The sequence below is a fragment of the Homarus americanus genome, unplaced genomic scaffold (genome assembly GCF_018991925.1).
Source record: "Homarus americanus isolate GMGI-L3 unplaced genomic scaffold, GMGI_Hamer_2.0 scaffold31417, whole genome shotgun sequence".
In the NCBI taxonomy this organism is placed as follows: domain Eukaryota; kingdom Metazoa; phylum Arthropoda; class Malacostraca; order Decapoda; family Nephropidae; genus Homarus; species Homarus americanus.
Window position 1 is genome coordinate 1 of NW_024728560.1, and position 18,121 is coordinate 18,121.

Below are 18,121 nucleotides of genomic sequence, written 5' to 3' on the forward strand. Positions count from 1 at the left end.
CAGGCTACAACTAGCGGGGTGAAACATCCCAGGCTACTACTAGCGGGGATGATTCATCCAGGTAAATAGGGGGGATGATTCATCCCAGGCTACAACTAGCGGGGATGATTCATCCCAGGCTACAACTAGCGGGGGTGATTCATCCCAGGCTACAACTAACGGGGATGATACATCCCAGGCTACAACTAGCGGGGATGAAACCTCCCAGGCTACAACTAGCGGGGGTGAAACATCCCAGGCTACAACTAGCGGGGGTGAAACATCCCAGGCTACAACTAGCGGGGTGAAACATCCCAGGCTACAACTAGCGGGGTGAAACATCCCAGGCTACAACTAGCGGGGGTGAAACATCCCAGGCTACAACTAGCGGTGAAACATCCCAGGCTACAACTAGCGGGGTGAAACATCCAGGCTACAACTAGCGGGGTGAAACATCCCAGGCTACAGCTAGCGGGGGTGAAACATCCCAGGCTACAACTAGCGGGGGCGAAACATCCTAGGCTACAACTAGTGGGGGTGAAACATCCCGGGCTACTGAGTACATAATCCACGAGTGTCCAGTTTTGTTGTTTAAATCCTAATTTTTATAAGAACTGCAATTGCTGAAAATGTGTGAGGCTATTTGAATATTGGCAAAATATACTGTGAATCCAATAAAATACAGTTCTTGAACTATGTGAGTATCTGTGCCCATGGGGAGTAGAACACTGAGGAGAAACTTCACCGACAGAGAACAGGTCCTGGAAATGAGATAAAATTGTGGTGAGGTCACATGTAAACATCGCCTTAAAAAACTGCATTCCCCGCCAGTGTTTATGAGCAATTCCCCTCCTTCTTTTCTCGGATTCTCTGTCCAACATTGAACAAACTGTTGAATGGGATCAGACGAAACCTGTTTTATGTCTCTTGATCATACATGGTAATAAATTATCGCTGGTAATGACCTAAACTGCTGCTATAAGAACACCATAGCAGTGTTAAATTTATTAATTTAACACAAGTATCAGATCACGACACAGAAGCTGTAGTGTTCCAGGTGTCATAAAAATTTGGTACTCTAGGCACCGTAAAGTAATAGTGTAGTACTCTAGGTACCATAAAGTAACAATAGTACTCTAGAGTTTCCCAAACTAGAACTAATAATAGTGTGAGCGTACTGCAGGAGAGCACTGCAGTAATAGGTGACCTCACACACCTGGTTTTGCTGGACCTGAACCAGTAGGAATGAGGCTAGGAGAATAACTAGCATTCCGCTAGTTTGTCATTGGCTGAGGTCATACAATCGAAATGAAAGAGGAAACGGGTCAGTGAGGTGGGATAACTTGCTGCACACCAACTCGTGCACTTATGGACCTGACTTTGCTGCTCCATGTATGCTCATCCTCACAACCTGACTATCAGAGAAAGGTGAAAATTGTTCCTAGTGAAGGCTATTGAGAAGGGGAGTTCAGACTGCCAGAAAACATTAAAATGCTTAATGCTCTGTCAGTTCTTTCTCTACTTATAAGTGCATTTGGTGAAGGTACAATGCATTCTCCAAGATTTTGAACCAGCTTTAGTGCACGAAACCCCCAGAAATCTCGAGCATAAAGAATCAATTTATAGCCAGAAGAGAGACTGCCGTTCCAGCCTTTGTTGTTATAGGGTTTCTGCAGGTAATGAGCCCATCAAAGAACTCTCCGAGTGTGTTTTAAGCCTTCATTCGCTTCTTGTTTCAATTGCCTGGTAAATATTTTAAAGAATGATCTGCGAAATCGTATGAGTCCGACTACTCTGGGAGATCTCCTTTACATTCGGTTCGCAGTGAAAGTTGACAATGAATGTTGAGTTTTGAAGATGAGAAGAGCATTGTTTGATAAATGTAATTCTTCTGTCATGTATAGTTGATGTATCAGTATGCAAGTATGTATATGGTATATAGTTTGTCAGTGTATAGTTTTGTCTGAGTTATGAAAGCAGGCATACGAGGTCCGACACACACAAAAAGAGAGGATGCTGTAACTCTTTATTTACCAAATTAAGGAAATCAACTGTGATCGCCTTCAAAGTAGTTCCTTCTGAGTTAACACACAGCTGCACAGTTCAAAGCAATTCCGCAGATAATTTCTGTCAGGCTGTTGAGGAGCTCTGTCGTTTTTGCTTTCACCTTTCTACGGCCGGATTATCCATTAGGCAAGTAGGCACAGTGCCTAGGCCTACGAGATATTGGGGCCTGAAAAATAAAACGAGAACTTTTTCTTTTCTACAGGTTATTATTAAATTGATATTGAGGTACTTTTTTTCCATTTATTTATTACTTAATCCTATTAGTGTCCACCAGCTAGCTGTGCTTGTAAACAAAACTATTTCTGTACTGTACAGAACAGCTGATCTAACCCATTTTCTTTTACTCAATTCATGGCAAACATCACTGAATTATTCTTTCGACATCACATTTGTAATTAGTACTAGCTTGTGTTATTAGTGAATATGCTGTCAATGGGCCATCTTGGAGGTGCCTAAGGCCTGAAAGTCTTAACCGGCACTGCTTCTACCGACAAAAAATTGGTTCCTTTGAGCATGACATGATCTTCGGAAGAGGTAGAAGTCGCAGGAGCCAGGTCTGGTGAATAGGTGGGTGCTCAAGCACAGTGATGGTTTTATTGGCTAAAATGCTTCACAGACAAGCGTTGTGGGCTGGCGCGTTGTTCATCTAACAGCATTTAAAAAAATTTGCACAAACCTTTGTCATGTTCAATTCTTCCGTTAGAATGCGTCGAACACTTTCCTGTCTAAATTAACTTTCTCGGCTATTGCTCGAACGCCCAACCTACGGTTTTTCTGATCACATCTCGCACTTTTTCGTTGTTGTGGGGTACAGGTTGTTTGGTTCACACTCAGGATGGATGGAGAAAGGACTCACAATGTGCTCTGTATACATGTTGTATTGATGTACAATACAGCTTGGTGCTGGGGGCAGCATGGTTACAAGCGTGATGTAGAGAGAGCTAGTTGGTGAGGACGCCAGAGAAGACAGCTTGGGGTCGCCATGCCGCCGGCGGGAGAGGACCGCCAGGCAGGCGGAGGAGGAGCGAGGCCGCCAGGCAGCGGCGGAGGAGGTGTTGCTGGCTGGTTGGTGTAGGTAGAAAGAGGCAGGTCACCACGAGGTCAGGTCTTAAAGCGGGGGTAGGCGTGGCTTAGTAGTTAACCCCGCCCGTGATGTATGGCGGCACTGGTTGACCTAGACCACGAGGCATACACTGGGAATTGGGGGGTCGGCTACCGCGACAAACAGCGTTTGTAGGGAGAAATCCACTACATTGTCATCGGTAACTGCTGTGCGTGGACGGCCTGGGCGGTCATCTTCACGGTTTCTCTGCCGAACGAAAATAGTTTGTGCCATTCAAAACGCGTGCACGAGACCTGCAATCTTCACCGTAAACCTCAGTCAATAATTGAAAAGTTTCGTCGCGGATTTCTTAAGTTTAACGAGAAACTTGATGTAAACTCGTTGCTCAGTTTTGCAGTCCGACATTTACCGACCGAGCGTAAAACAGTATATTTCAACTCGCGTTCACTTCTACTGAGTGAAGCGATCGAGTTGAGCCTTGTCACACTGTGACACGTTAGAACATGTTCGATAACCGTCTGTTTGTCCCTCCCTCCCATTCTTGGTTGCCGAGTTACCGGGTCAGTCTCGTTATTTTTTTGTCGGATCTATATATGTGCAATGATATATGAGTTATGAAGACAGAACCAAACAGACTGTGAAGAGCTGCAGAAAGAGCTCTGTGAGCTTCAAGAATGGTCGAAGAAATGGCTGCAAAGATTCCATGTTAGAAGAGGATGTACTTGAGTCGTACCAACGGTAAGTAGGCGTATCGTATGACCCAACGGGACGAAGAAACTGCATTAATAGAGACCGAATGTGAATGTGTATGTTGACAATGAACTGAAGTTCTCGCCATTGTGAGAAGACAGTGAATCACGCAACTAAACTAGTAGGTCGTACAAGAAAGTCGTTCAGATATCTAGACGGGTCCGTCCCTCGTAACGGTCTTCAAGAGTGAGGTGCTTCTTTGCCTGGAGTAGTCACCCCGTCTGGTCCCCGAGATATGCTTGGGACTGTCAGTTGATTGAAAATATCCAGAAAGATTAGAACGCCTGCAACTGCCTAGCTTATACTACAGACGGGCAAGGGGTGACCTATTGAGGTGTATAAACACAGGGTACTACTCGGTCAAGTGTCCATACCTAGAGCTGGCGGACGCTCGCCCTACAAGGGGTCACAGCCCCTAGGTTAAAGAAGTCACAAGTCCAGAAAACTGAGGACTAACTTTCCTGTGGAGTACTTAAGAGACGTGACCAACAGCGTGTGGGAAAGGGAAGTGTGCACCTGAGTCAGACCCAGATCTAAGTCAAGTGAAGTGGCGAACTATCCAAGAGAGCCAGTGAAGAAGAAACCACAGGAATTCGATGGCAAGCTTTCATAGAAAGCATACCAAGCACAGTTTGAATTACTAGCTAAACGAAACGGGTGGACGAGAAGCAGTGTGCACTGTGCAGTACAATTAGCCATGAGTTTCAAGGGCGCGGCTATGAAGATTCTCAGCCAGTTGACAGGAACAGAGCAAAGCAGTTACATATCACTGGTAGAGGTACTGGAACGAAGATGTGGAACCAAGCACCAAAATGAGGTTTACAGGACCATATTCTGCACTCGTGCCTATAATGGAGGTGAAACACTGCAACAGCTTGTTCAAGACCTGGAAAGTATGGCTCATAGGGCGTACCCTGGAGCATCACCTGATCTGTTAGCCGTGTTGTTGAGGAACCAGTCTGTGGACGCATTGGACAGCACGTAGCTCAAGATTCAGGTGAAGTAATCCCAACCTGTAACTCTACAGGAAGCTTTGGCGAGAGCCCTGAGTTTAAATCTTATGTGAGGTCAAGTTTACCAAGTTTCAGGGCGGAGTCTAACTCTGGTTTCAAAGCACGAAGGTACAAGAAGAGATTTAAAGGAACTTGCTGGTATTGTGAGAAGATTGGGCACAAACAGGAGGAATGTTACAAGTGGAAACGAGAGCTAGAGAAGGGCAATACAGAGAAGAACATGGAGAAGAGAGGATGTTGGACATGTGGAGAAAATGGACACTTCAAGACTAAGTGCCCACAAAATTCCAAGAGAGGGAAAAGAAGAGCAGCCAACTAAGACGGAAATTTGAGATGGCTGGTGCTGAGGGGTAACGACCAGCCTGTCTCACCAGAGCCCCACAGTTGACAAAATGCAACCGAGCCAAGCAGTGTCCAGGATAAAGGTGGTGTAACGGCACCATTTGCATTATATAAATATTCACCCAAATGTATAATACCAAATTATTCACCAAGTTATTCACCTGTGCCTCAGCTGTTGACATTATACATGGCTGAAGTTGTATTTCCTTCGGGGAGTGAGCGAGGTCTGGGCGAGGTCAGCTCATGTTAGCACAGCTGTACATCTGACGTGTTTCCTTCCCACACTCTAGAGGGCAGACGAGGTCAACCAAATCATAACAGACCTGGCCTGCTCCTCATATCTCTTGATATGGAGACAGGAGAGAGATCAGACTTTTATCACTTGTTACCCAGTGAACACCTACTTAAGTGTTCTTCATATAAGTGCATTAGAACACAAGCTGCAGCGTCAGTAGATGACTTCGACATGCAGGCCCAGGACCTGAACATCTTCCTGTACATGGGTGATGGAAGTTTGAGGCCCCATCATTAGCTGACAAACACTTCAAGCGATGCCCCAAGCTAAAGATTGAAATGGCAGTCATTAGCAGGATGAAAATTGTCCAACATATGTCCTACACTGGTCCTTAAATAGAGCAACGAACTGTCTAACTTATACTATCAATTCGACCCAGACATTATTCTGTTAAACAGTACCAGCATAAAGGACGAAAGACAAGTGAATTTTTACTATACTGCAGTATACCAGAGGAACATGACGGGTGAGCTGAACGTCAGTGTCGCTGTGGCCATCAGGTCACGGCTGAGTCACAGAGCGTTGTTTGACTTCGAAGATTCAGTTCTAGGAGTGCAGGTGGAGACCTCAACCACATATAACCAACATTCATCATAGGAGACTTAAATGCACGCCATGCCATACGCGGACATAGTAATGAGAACAACGTCGGTGTGGCGCTGTTTGACAACATCAGCAGGGGAAAATGTGCCAGTGCCGCAACACCCAACATAATCATCTCTAGCAATGAGGCCATCCTGAACAGGCACATTACCGCCGGACCCATCGATACCAGCAACCACCTGCCAGTCGTTGTGATGCTTTCATCCAATCCCATTATGATCCTCACCAAAATCAAGTCAAGCTCAAACGGACAGACTGGAACTCTTCGTGGAGTCTCAGTCTCAAGGAGGAAACCTGGAGGAGACCAGCCCAATGACATCGACGACGCGGTCGAGCAGTGGTACACTCATGTAAGATGAAATGGACAACAACATCCCGACACCACCCACAGGACCATTCCCCATCCTCACACTAGTCATCAGCTGAGGCAGCTCAGTGCCAGTATGATCATGTGAGACAGCTAGCCAGTATCTTCGGGTGAACGCAAGAGCTGAGAAACCGGTTCCAGAGCTACAGACGGACATCCAGCACGAGAGTAAATGTCTACATGAACAAAAGTGGGCTGCCTTGATGTGGAGGCAGCCAACAACTACCGCAACTCTGCCTCCTTCTGAAGGGATCAAGCGACTGATTGGTTCCCTCTTAATACAGTCTCGTACCTACTCGATCAAAACGATAAAATATTCGGAGAGGAAACCAAGAACAATTACATCGGTAACATTTGCGAAAGATCTTTATCATTAGTGGACTTCGACAGAGAGTTTGAGGAGAACATTTTATGTCAGTTGCAGGACCATCCGCACCTGCTCCAGCCGCTCGCACGGACTGACTTCACTAGACTGGCGGACAACAGCTACTTAACGGAGCGCTTAGTTCCTGCAGATGTGTTATTCATCATCAAAGGGTTTTAAAACAAGTCACCTGGACAAAGGTATATTAACTTCCCGACAACATAATGGTAAAAGGCTTGCTCATATATGCAATACCTGCCTCGCCTCTGGATACTTCCCTAAGATGTTCAAAATAGCCGTTATCCGCCTCATACCAAACGCAGTGAAGCCCAAACAAAGTCGAAAACTTTCGACCAATGTCGCTACTGGAGGTACCAACCAAAATCCCCAATGGTAAACAAGCATTTGCGGATATATCTGAAGGACGAGGACGCATCCCTGCCAGTTCGGCTTCCGCCAGTAACGAGGCACATCCACCACCATAGAGGTCTACGAGCAGATCGCCAATGCCATAACTGGCCGCCTGCAGTGCAACGTGAGTGCTGAGGACGTCAGCAATGCGTTTGACTAGGTTTGGCACACGGCGCTACAGTATAAGATCTTACAACTGGGCTACCCGAAAACCTGACGCACCTGTTGTACAACTTCATTACGGACCGCACAGCCAAAATCAAGATGCAAGAACATTGTGGGGAAAGAATCTGCACTCGAGCGGTGTGCCTCGGGCTTTGTCTCTCACCAACCCTTTACACGCTCTACTCAGCTGACCTGTCACCCCCAATCGTCAGCAATGAGTACGTCATGTATGCCGATGATGTGCCACAGATCGTCACCTGCCCAGGAAGATCCACGACAAGGATGGTGTGACTCACTGTTCGGGCAATAGAGGATATCTCGAGGTATGAAAAGAAATAGAAGATAAAACAAACAAAATGTAATTCGAGGTCATACCCATAGCCAAATTCAGCCGGGCCCAGTGATGATCGACGACGAAGAGATTGGGTACTCTAAACAAGGCAGCTTGCTCGGTCTCGCCATCTGTCGGACGGGCATCATGTCCCACGAAGGAAAGACTAAAGAAAGCTAAAGTCGCCGCCGCCAAATTAAAACATTTTAAAGTGGCAACAGTATTTTTTCATCAACACATATTGGGGAAAGTTGCAGGTGATGGTGTTACCAACAACCCATATTAGCCAGATTTACCTAGCCAATTGCATCATTTCTCAGTGAACTATAAGACTTTAGCAACTAAGTCACCTGACATGAGTTTTGATGCGCCTTTGTTGTTCTTTTAATGAGAACTATTTGAGAAATTACGGTAACTCACACCATTATGTTCACAAATGATAAGACTTTTTATTTGTTTCTTATATTTACTTCGGTATTTTTTCAATGTGTATAAAATATTTTTGTTTTGATTCTATGTTGGAGTTGTTAGATATGATGAACACTTCAGTGACATCTGTCATTCTCACAGCCTGGAGATGAGAGATATCAGCTGTCATGTGCAGGAGATACAGCTGGGTGTCGTGTGCATGTGGATCAACACCTCGGTATAAATGTTGGAGCAGACCTTCAGGAGCACCAGTGGTCGTCAACATCCACAGTTGACTCCTTGACGAACAACAGACGTCATGAAGTTGTTGGTGCCTCTCTCACTGTTGGCCCTCGCCTCGCCGTCACAGGTGACATCCATCACTGTCCACTATACTGAAAAATAGTTTATGTCACTGTAGAAATAGGTTGAGATCTTCTGCATTATGAAACATGACCAGTAGTCTTCCAAGAGGATAAAGTGGGGTTGTGTGACTAGTGTGAGATCCACTTGTCAGTGTTGTTAAGATGTAGGGAAGTTCTGAAACACAAGTCACAATAAAGCTTTTCTAACTTAATCTGTGACGTCGTTCACACGTAATTAAATAATATACATAATGTTATTTTTATTGCTGCAGCTGCCAATGATGGCGTGATGGTGTGCTACTACGGCTCTTGGGCCGTGTACAGGCCAGACAAGGGCAAGTTCGACGTAGAGGCCATCGACCCAGCCATCTGTACTCATCTCATCTTTGGTTTCGCTGGACTTTCTTATGACAACAAGATCAGGGTGATGCTTTTTATTGTACTTTTTAAACGCCCAGAAACGTTTTACCTAGGAATAAGATCATTCTCTGTGTAGTTCAGTAAATATTGAAGAGTACCACCTTACCTGCAACCTTTCTAGGTGGAATCGCCAAGGTGTGACCTGAACCTCGTTTTTCTTGTTCATAAACTAATGTTTCCACAGACCTAAGCCATTATATATATTTAAAGCTCACTGCTGCATCCCCATAAACTACTGTACATGTAAGCTACATTCACTGACAGTTATTAGGCCATGAGGTGTCTTGCTGCCCTCTTTGTGTACGTACCTCAGTGTTATGTGTCTTCACCAGCCTCACTGTCTTCCCTCAGGTTCTCACAGGTATACCACGAGCAGGTTTCCATCCATGAGTCATATAACACTACTTGCGTTTCTCCTACATTCTAATTTTTTCTCATCTTATTTGTTATACATATTTTATTTTTCAACTGTCTGGTCAGATAGAATTAGGCTTTCATAGTTGTGACAATCTTGGATGAAGCGAACTTTTATATGAGTGTACCATCACAGACCTTCAGATGCGATATACAATTACCATCATTCCATTCCAGCCTTACTAAGCCTAGCTCCTGTATAAACCAAGTCCTCAAACTTAATTGATCACTGTAAACTGTGAGGTATCTTCTGTATAAATACTAAATAACCCTGTTTGGCCTTTCCTTCAGTTCTGCTCTCGTGTTTTTGTTCTTCTTCACATTCACTGTAACACAGATCCTTTCCAGGCTTCGTATGGATTTTTTTTCTTTACAATACCTTTAATTACTGGTGAGTTATTTAACCTTTCAATATATTTTGTTCATATGTTGAAGGTGTTGAGCAATATATTGGTGAAATTTAAGAAATATTAGAAAGATAGATAAACTGGTGGAATTTTAGTGATCAAACTACTTAATAAAATGTAAGTAGCATTTTATCATGGTGATTTTTTTTTCAAAATACACTATAAGTGACTACTGGCGCGAGCAGCTGGAAATGTTCTACATTCAACTCAACTCTTATATCTCGGGTCCTATGAAATAATTAGACCATCTTGAAGAATGTATCCAGCGATAGCCAGATGTCTATGAATTCACCTGCATGGAGATAAGAATTTGCTGAATACTGATGTCTAACGAGTTCCCAGCCGATTTCTTGGGAACATCTGCTGTAACTTTCACCCATAGCATCATGTTAAAGATTTTGGTTTACAGGTTATCCCTTCAACGAGTTGTGTGAGAACTACGGCAAGTGCGCCTACAACAGGTTCACCGCCCTCGGAGCAAAACACTGAACTCAAAACCCTTCTGGCTGTAGGAGGATGGAATGAGGGCTCCCCAAATACTCTAATGTGAGACAACTTTTACTTTACACATCTGATTACATTAGTTGATTTGTCTTATATTTGACAGTCAGTGAAGACCAAGGTGTTCAGTGCATAACTTGATGTTTTATGGTTAGGCGGTGAGTAAATCTGGTAATATTGTACTTCTTTCAGCAAAAAGGTTGTATGATGTATTTTCCTGTTTCCAGATGGCTGCAAGTCCTTCGTTAAGGAAGAGTTTTGTTGATTCCTGCTGTTGAAGGCCCACAACTTTGATGGTCTGGACTTGGACTGGGAGTACCCGACCCAGCGTGGGGGAAGCCTGAGGACAGGGTACGCCACACGCTCTTGAGTCAACAGAAGTACTTTCATGACAAACACTTTGAGTTAGGAGACAACAGACATTTATCAGAGCAGTTCACTTATGAGAAGCAAGTGATCTTGATGTATGTGGTGTTGTTTACAGGTGAATTACGTCACCCTTCTCGATCAATAAGGCGCTGCATGCTAACAACATGTTATTGACGGCCGCTGTGTCCGCCGGTAAGCTCACCATCGACCCAGCCTTTGACATCCCAGGTGTGGCGCAGCAGGTAGACTGGATCCTGATGGCATACGACCTGCATGGTGCCTGGGACCCTACACCCACCACCAGTCTGGCTCTCTACCAGTACCCCGACGACACGGGAGATAATGCTCACTCAACCAGGTGAGTCACCTGCCTCTGATATACCTTGATGCACATGATAACATATTTGTTTTATAATAAAATTCCCTCGCGACAATTAGACAATATATATTATGCATGGAGTCTTAATTTAGATAGACTTCAAAAACATATTTCTGTTACACTCGGTTTATGTATCGTACATGGACTGTGTCAGACACATGATGGTTCTTTGTATACAGGACTTTGCTGTGAATTACTGGATTGATGGAGGAATGCCAAGCACCAAGATCGCCTTGGGTGTACCTCTGTATGGTCGCTGCTGGAAGCTGAACTCTAACACAGATGAGCATGGCTACTACGCCCCGCCAGCCAGCCAGGACCTGCAGGACCCTACACCAGAGTCCAGGATTTTAGGCTACAATGAGGTAATGAAAGGATGTCCCTAACATAATGTATGGAGGAGGAAAACGACTGTACTTGTATACGCATTTAACTCCTTATAAATAATGATGTTGAGAATTACTGACAAATTGATCATCCTCTTAACCCTTTGACTTCTCTTTTGCAGATCTGTGAGTTCCAGAAGACAGAGAGTGACTGGGTGGTAGAGATAGCACCAGGTATGAACGAGCACACCTACAGCTACAGCCATGAGAGGATCTGGTGCTCCTATGATGACCACGACTCCTGTGTGGTGAAGGTAATACGTGGTTTGACACTCGCTTCCATAGTAACCACTTCTGTTTTTCTCAACTAAGCTTACCTAATTTTTCAGTATGCCAGACAAGACTTCTGTTTTTCAAACAAAAGGAAATAATATGGATGTGATTAGTGATAATCTTCTCAAGTACTTATAGTGAGTGTTACCTGTGCAGGCCAACTATGCCAAGGCAAGAACTTGGCCGGTATGATGATCTGGAGTATTGAGACTGACGACTTTGGGTGAGTGTCATGACCGCAAATTCGACCTCATCAAGACCTTGAGGAGACCTTCAGTGGTGAAATAATTCCAACACCGCCAACACCGCCAACCACCACTAAGTGTCACTTTTGCTACCACTACCACCTCTTTATGTGTCATAACTTGGTGCTTAAATCCCATTTATACAATAATACCAAAATTGAAAAGTGATAGTGGATCATTCTATAGACATAACTGCTCGTTAGGGTCAGTGTGGATACAGTAAACTGTATACCATACTAAGCCTTCAATACACATTTTGCCAACGTTAGAAAGTTAAGTAACCATTTATAGCTGGGTAGACTGGGAGTGCCCCGTGATCAAACTAGCAATGTTTGGAACAGGGAGGTAGTGCTATATAACCACTTGGCCATCACTCAAAATACCAAGTTTGGTGGTTAACCATTGATCATATTGCTTTATCCCTTTTTTAAAAACATATGACATTGTATCACCAGGACCCGAGTACCTACCACCACCCCCACCACCACCCGCGCTACTCCTCGTCCTGATAGTGTGTGTTCAGAGCTCAATGCTCCCTGATAACTGCCACTACTACCTCTGCCCCGGTGAGTGTCTGTAATGTACAATTGATGACTCTGGTGTAGTTGGAAACATAGTTGTTACATTAGAGTAACTAGTATTATTAGGTGTTATTATTGTAAAACAGTAGTTGTATTAGATCTTCATTGTTTTTGTAATAATTTTACTATTATTTGTGGAGATAATTTGAAATTGAAGTACATGTAGTTTTATGTTGTCATACACATGATTAAATTGTGTTATAATTTACAGTACTGTACTGTGTGTAGTACAGCATAAGAATTAGTAAACTATATAAAGAGTTAATGGAAATTCCCTTTGCAATATTTTTAGCTTAACAAGTTTAATCTCCAGCAACTCAACATTTGGAATTTTTGTTTCAAGTTTTTGTACAGAAGTTATAATCCTTTCAATGTTATGTTGCTGGCTCCTAGGGACAGAGTTTCGAGGATAAACTAACACATGTCATATTGTGTAAGATCAGCTCTTCTTAACTAAGAGTTTACTGTTAGGCACATAACTAAACAGTGTGGTGCAGTGCTATCCGTTAACCAGATATCTGCCATCTACTTCATTACATTTGTAATGAATCAAATCTTTCATTTCATGCAGAATCATTTCTTCTACTACAGATTATCTTTGACTATAATGATCTCTGGCTTTGTGCTGATCATATACATGAATGTCACTGATCACAACACATTTGAGTCTTGGAAAAGGAATAAATCTTTACGATACTCAATGTAACGATAAAATTATTTTATCGGTAGAATGTTGACAACGGTTACGACGCTACAGAGGAAATATGTGCTGCAGGTACACTCTACAACCCTCAGGCCAAATTCTGTGACTGGGCGTCTTCCGTGTGTGCCATCGACAACATCTGCCCCAATGATTGTCCTAAACGTCTTCCTCCTGCCCCTTCACTTTATCTATCATAGTGACACCTCCCACAACCTCTTTCCCCTTCCCTAGCTTGTCCCATGTTAGACACCATGACCATCTTCCCTGCCCCTGACCTTCATAGGGGTCATAACACCCTGAACCTTTTCCTCATCCCTGAACAAAAGGTCTGAACTGGTTCTAGGTTTATCATTACATCGACTTAGCCTCGCACAAGGTTGATGCTCCTGGTTTCTTCCATGACGTCTTATTACTTTAAGAAATAAAGTATTTGGAGGAACTGATGAATAAATGGCGGTTTTAAGGCAATTTTTTCTAACCCGTTATGTAATTATAACACGGTGAAACACATTGGTCTTATCTCAGAAACCCTTCTCCCGCATGTACCCACAGAGTAACTCAGAGGAGCACATGAACGCTAATTCCATAAAAGACTTGTATAAGTGAATATTTTCAACACTTCTACAAGTAGATACAAAATACATTGAGACGTGGAGTGGAAAATGTCACCTAATGGAACAAAGGATAACAAACTGAACTAGAGAATAGTCGAGGTAAAGAAAAGAAATATTTGCATTAAAAATTAAATGGAGAGAAAGAACTATTTAAAGAGAGCAAAGTTGGAGATGTGTACAAAATATATTGAGCTGCCATTATTATACTGTATGGGTGCGAAACATGGCCTCTGGGTGCAAGAGGAAGAGAAACAACACGCTTGGAGGACATAATGTTGAGTTAATAGGATGTATAAAACAATAATTTATAGACAGTTAATGGAAATGTGAAAGTTGAGGTGGCAAGGACAGAAGAGAAGAAATGAAAGATGGATAAAACAAGTGTATAGACGATGATAACAAGAGAGGAAAGGGCGGGATGAAGGATACACTGGAAGTAGGGAGGATCGTCATCCAGAGAACAAGACGATAAAAAGCTTGATGGCATCGAGAAGTTTACTGGATGTGACATGATAAAGTTAATAAAGGAGAGGAACATTCCTGTCACCTTGCAGCATAGTGGGAAGAGAATGAGTGTTCCTGCCACCCTGCAGCATAGTGTGAGGAAGAATGAGGTGGTATGCCAAGGAAGGGAGCCAGTGGTCTGTGTAGGATCCTCTATTCAGAACCCTGGCTTGAGCCAACACAAAGATTCAAACCGGGTTTGAGATCGGATTTGTCTATCCGCGTTAATCCAGCTTGGAAGCTGGTTTAGTGGTCATCCGTCGTTCAAGATAGCTAGTCAACATGAATTTGGCAGAGCTCGCTTTCGGCGATATTGTCAAATTGAAATTTTTATATAGAGAAGACTGATGGTAGATAGGCAGAATCCTATAAATTTTTATGATGACATGCAATTAGACAACGATAAATGGTTCAGCAAGGGAGACTTGCTTGACAAACCTGTTGGCTTTGGTTCACTCTACCTCTCATTCATCAGCTGATGATTGCTTTGAGAGTCTTCACAACGAATAGTTTCTGGGTAAGAAAGATTCTGGTTACTGAATGAGTTATGGTAATGTGTTACAACACTTTCGTGTTTAGGGTCCATGAAGATCAAGTGTGTAATGTAAAGAACGCTAACGCTTTTTTATTTTGAGTGTTTTTCTTTGGAAAACTATTTTGATGTACAGTATTTTCAAATAATTGAACAAATGCTGAATGCATTTTATTTTAATGTATTAATAAAGGAAAGTCTTTTCTTAACATTACAAATCAGGGAAATGTGAGGTTAAAAGAACAGAAGGAAACCTAACCTAACCAAACCTAGCCAGGTTACGACGCCCTGCATTGATTCATCTTGCCTTGGTTATGAATACTGACACTTGTCCCGGATTATATCGACAATTTGTATGTACTTAATTCTTCTATGAATTTCTTTTATCATATAACAACACAGCCACTGTAACACAGTACCATAAATCATTATAATTTGATTGAAATTATAGTAACAAAAAGTAACTTATGTGCAGGAGAGATTTCTTCTCCATAAAAACTCATCGAGTCATTCTTGTCGCCTTAATCTTGTAAACATTACTCTCAATGGTGATTGGCTGTCGTAACGGTGTAAATAAAACGTTGAATTGGTGAATATAACTGAAGAAAATTCAACAGATTACCTGATCCGGATTCAACCTGATGTTCTGAATATGGGCAATCCACTGCAGGAAATCTCGGATCGAGGAATCTCGATTCGCACGCCTGAGCCAAGCTCAAATCCCAGGCTCAGCCACCAAGGCAGATCATGGTCCTGGGTGTCCAGACCCCTTTTCACCAGAAAATTCCAGTACTTTTCTTTTAATACAGTATTGTACTCAGGCATTTTGTATGGTAGAGTATTTACTATTGACTTCAGAATATCCCTAATATCAAGTGCTCGTGGCTTTAAAATGGTTTAAATGCCCATAATATTGGTCAGATTTAAAAAATCTTGGGGGCTTACAGCACCCTCCCAAAAACCCCCAGCTGGGTAGGCTTACTGAGCTCGCCATGTTCCCCACCCACAACGTTTTGCCCCCCCATTTATATATTCCTGGATCCACCCCTGACCACTGTTCTGCTTTCGGGCCTAAGATGCCCTGTGCTCTGGTATTTCTTCCACATCTTGAATTTTCTTGCAGGATTCCTTATAAATCTGTGAATCACCCACCTTGTCTTATTCCCTTCTCTCTGTTTTCCGGGGTATACAATACCTCTACTGTAACTTAAGGATTTCCATGAAGTTTTGCATTGATCCTTCTCTGACTCCTCTCTAACGATTTCTTCCCAATTAATTCTCTTTATTTTGTTCCCATGAGCTGGTAATCTCCATGGATGAAGTCATAGTATTCCTCCTCAACTACTTTCTCGACTATCAAAGATTATATTCCATCTTTTGTATGCAGTGGTCGCTGGCCGGAGTTAGTTTCTCCCGACGTAGACCTCGTCCAATAACACGTTTAGTCGCCAAGACTAAATTTAGAATGTTGTCTCCCCTCGGGGTTCCAACACATCTAGTATAAGGAATGGCTCTTGAAGATCAAGGAATTCTTTTCCTCGTGATAAGATTCACCTAGTCAGTGTAATGACTCAATTAAAATCTCCCAAGTTGAGGGCTTGCGCCTGAATGCTCTGTAATGTAGATGGTAGTGTAGTTAATGTAGTATATATAATAGTGTAGTTGGAGTTGGAGATCAGTGCTCAAACTTGTTCACTTCATCCCCATGAGGAACTCTCAACATGGCCCCCTTCAGTTCTCCCAAGCCCTCACAAATAATGATGAAAATAAACTGTTCTGGTTTTCCTTTATTTTAATGTTTTTCAATCATCAAACAGAATGCATATATAGACAGTTCAAAGGATGGATGACATTGTTTCCTTTCAGTCAGTCGACTGATTTTAGGTTAAGTCACTGATAAAGCACATCTCATGCTGGGTCCACAAGTAACCAGTTTCGGCATTTATTCTCTATTTGAAGAAGGTGGAGAAACCATATTTAAATAAGAATTAGAAAATGGCAAGAGGACTCGAAGTGCGATCTCACTAACTTTGGATATGACTGATACATTGAGCACCAGAATAATAGTCAAAGATTTTCATCGAAGTTCCGGCAGCAGAATCGTTCTGAGATCAAGGAATTCGTCTGAACAGGAACTAGAATCGTGCAATCTGGAGCGAATCCGTTGGAAATGTAAAACTAGCTGTTGCACCATACTATGTAAACAAAACTGTACCGTATGGGTATTATGATTACACACAATGACAAGAAAAAGAAAAAGATTTCTCCCTAACAAGGCAAAGTAGCAAAAACAGTTGAATCAGAGTTAAAACATTTTCTCCAAACATTTACTACTTACACTAGCCAGCCATGGCCCCCTAAAATCTTGCCCCAGTTTGAGAAACGCTGTTAAGATGATAATGTAGTTGATATATTGTAGATGACAGTATAGTTGAGTTAGGTAGATGATAGTAGTCATGGACATGAACCATGAGTTGCCCGTCAAAAGACAAACTCAGCATCGCCGTGTTCCGCTGCTAGTACTAATGTTCCAGCCCACAGGCACCAAAGTAACAGTAGTTTCAAGTGTCCTCTGTACCATAAGGAAGCAGTGCTGAAGATTTCATATAAGCCACGTCATCGATGACAACAGTTGGGAAGGTGACAGGTGTGAGTGTTGCCAACGACCCAAGCTGATCTTGCTTACATCCCACACGATATCAGTTCTGATTGTACTCCAATTTTCATCTGGCAACAATTTTCTATCAACTGACATATTCATTGGTGCTTGTTCTTCTTTTGCACCAGTTTGTAAAGAAATAACTGATTCCATCTTCAGAGATTTTCCGTATGATCGGAAATTTTAATTGTTCTGTAAGTAGAAAGTCTGAATCATTGTAGATTTATCTCAATTAAATATTAGAGGTACACACAACAATAAAAAATCTGTTCACCTGTCCAGTGTTTGAAATGAACACATGTACAGCAGTTTGGATCGGTTGGTATTTCTGGAGTGTGAGCTGATAACTGCAGGTGCAACTCGCTATCAGAAACACCAACCAGACAAAAACTTACTAGCCACAATACTCTTGTATTCATTTCAAAACATCGGACTTTGGTGGGCAGATGCTTCTTTTGTGTGCACAAATTTGTTTAAATCAATTTATTAACAGATTATTTTTTATTCACTTTTAATATTTTTCATTATTCTGTTTTTATAAGGGCGAGTACTGTACTGTTGGATCTATTAATCTCTTCTTTTTGACAACTCTCCACACACAGCGCTGGAAG

The 18,121-nt window shown here is 42.6% G+C and overlaps 1 pseudogene; it reads left to right on the forward strand.

Annotated features, from left to right (window-relative positions):
* Positions 1–6,327: 6,327 nt before the first annotated feature.
* Positions 6,328–12,497, forward strand: LOC121866140 (annotated as a pseudogene).
* Positions 12,498–18,121: the final 5,624 nt, after the last annotated feature.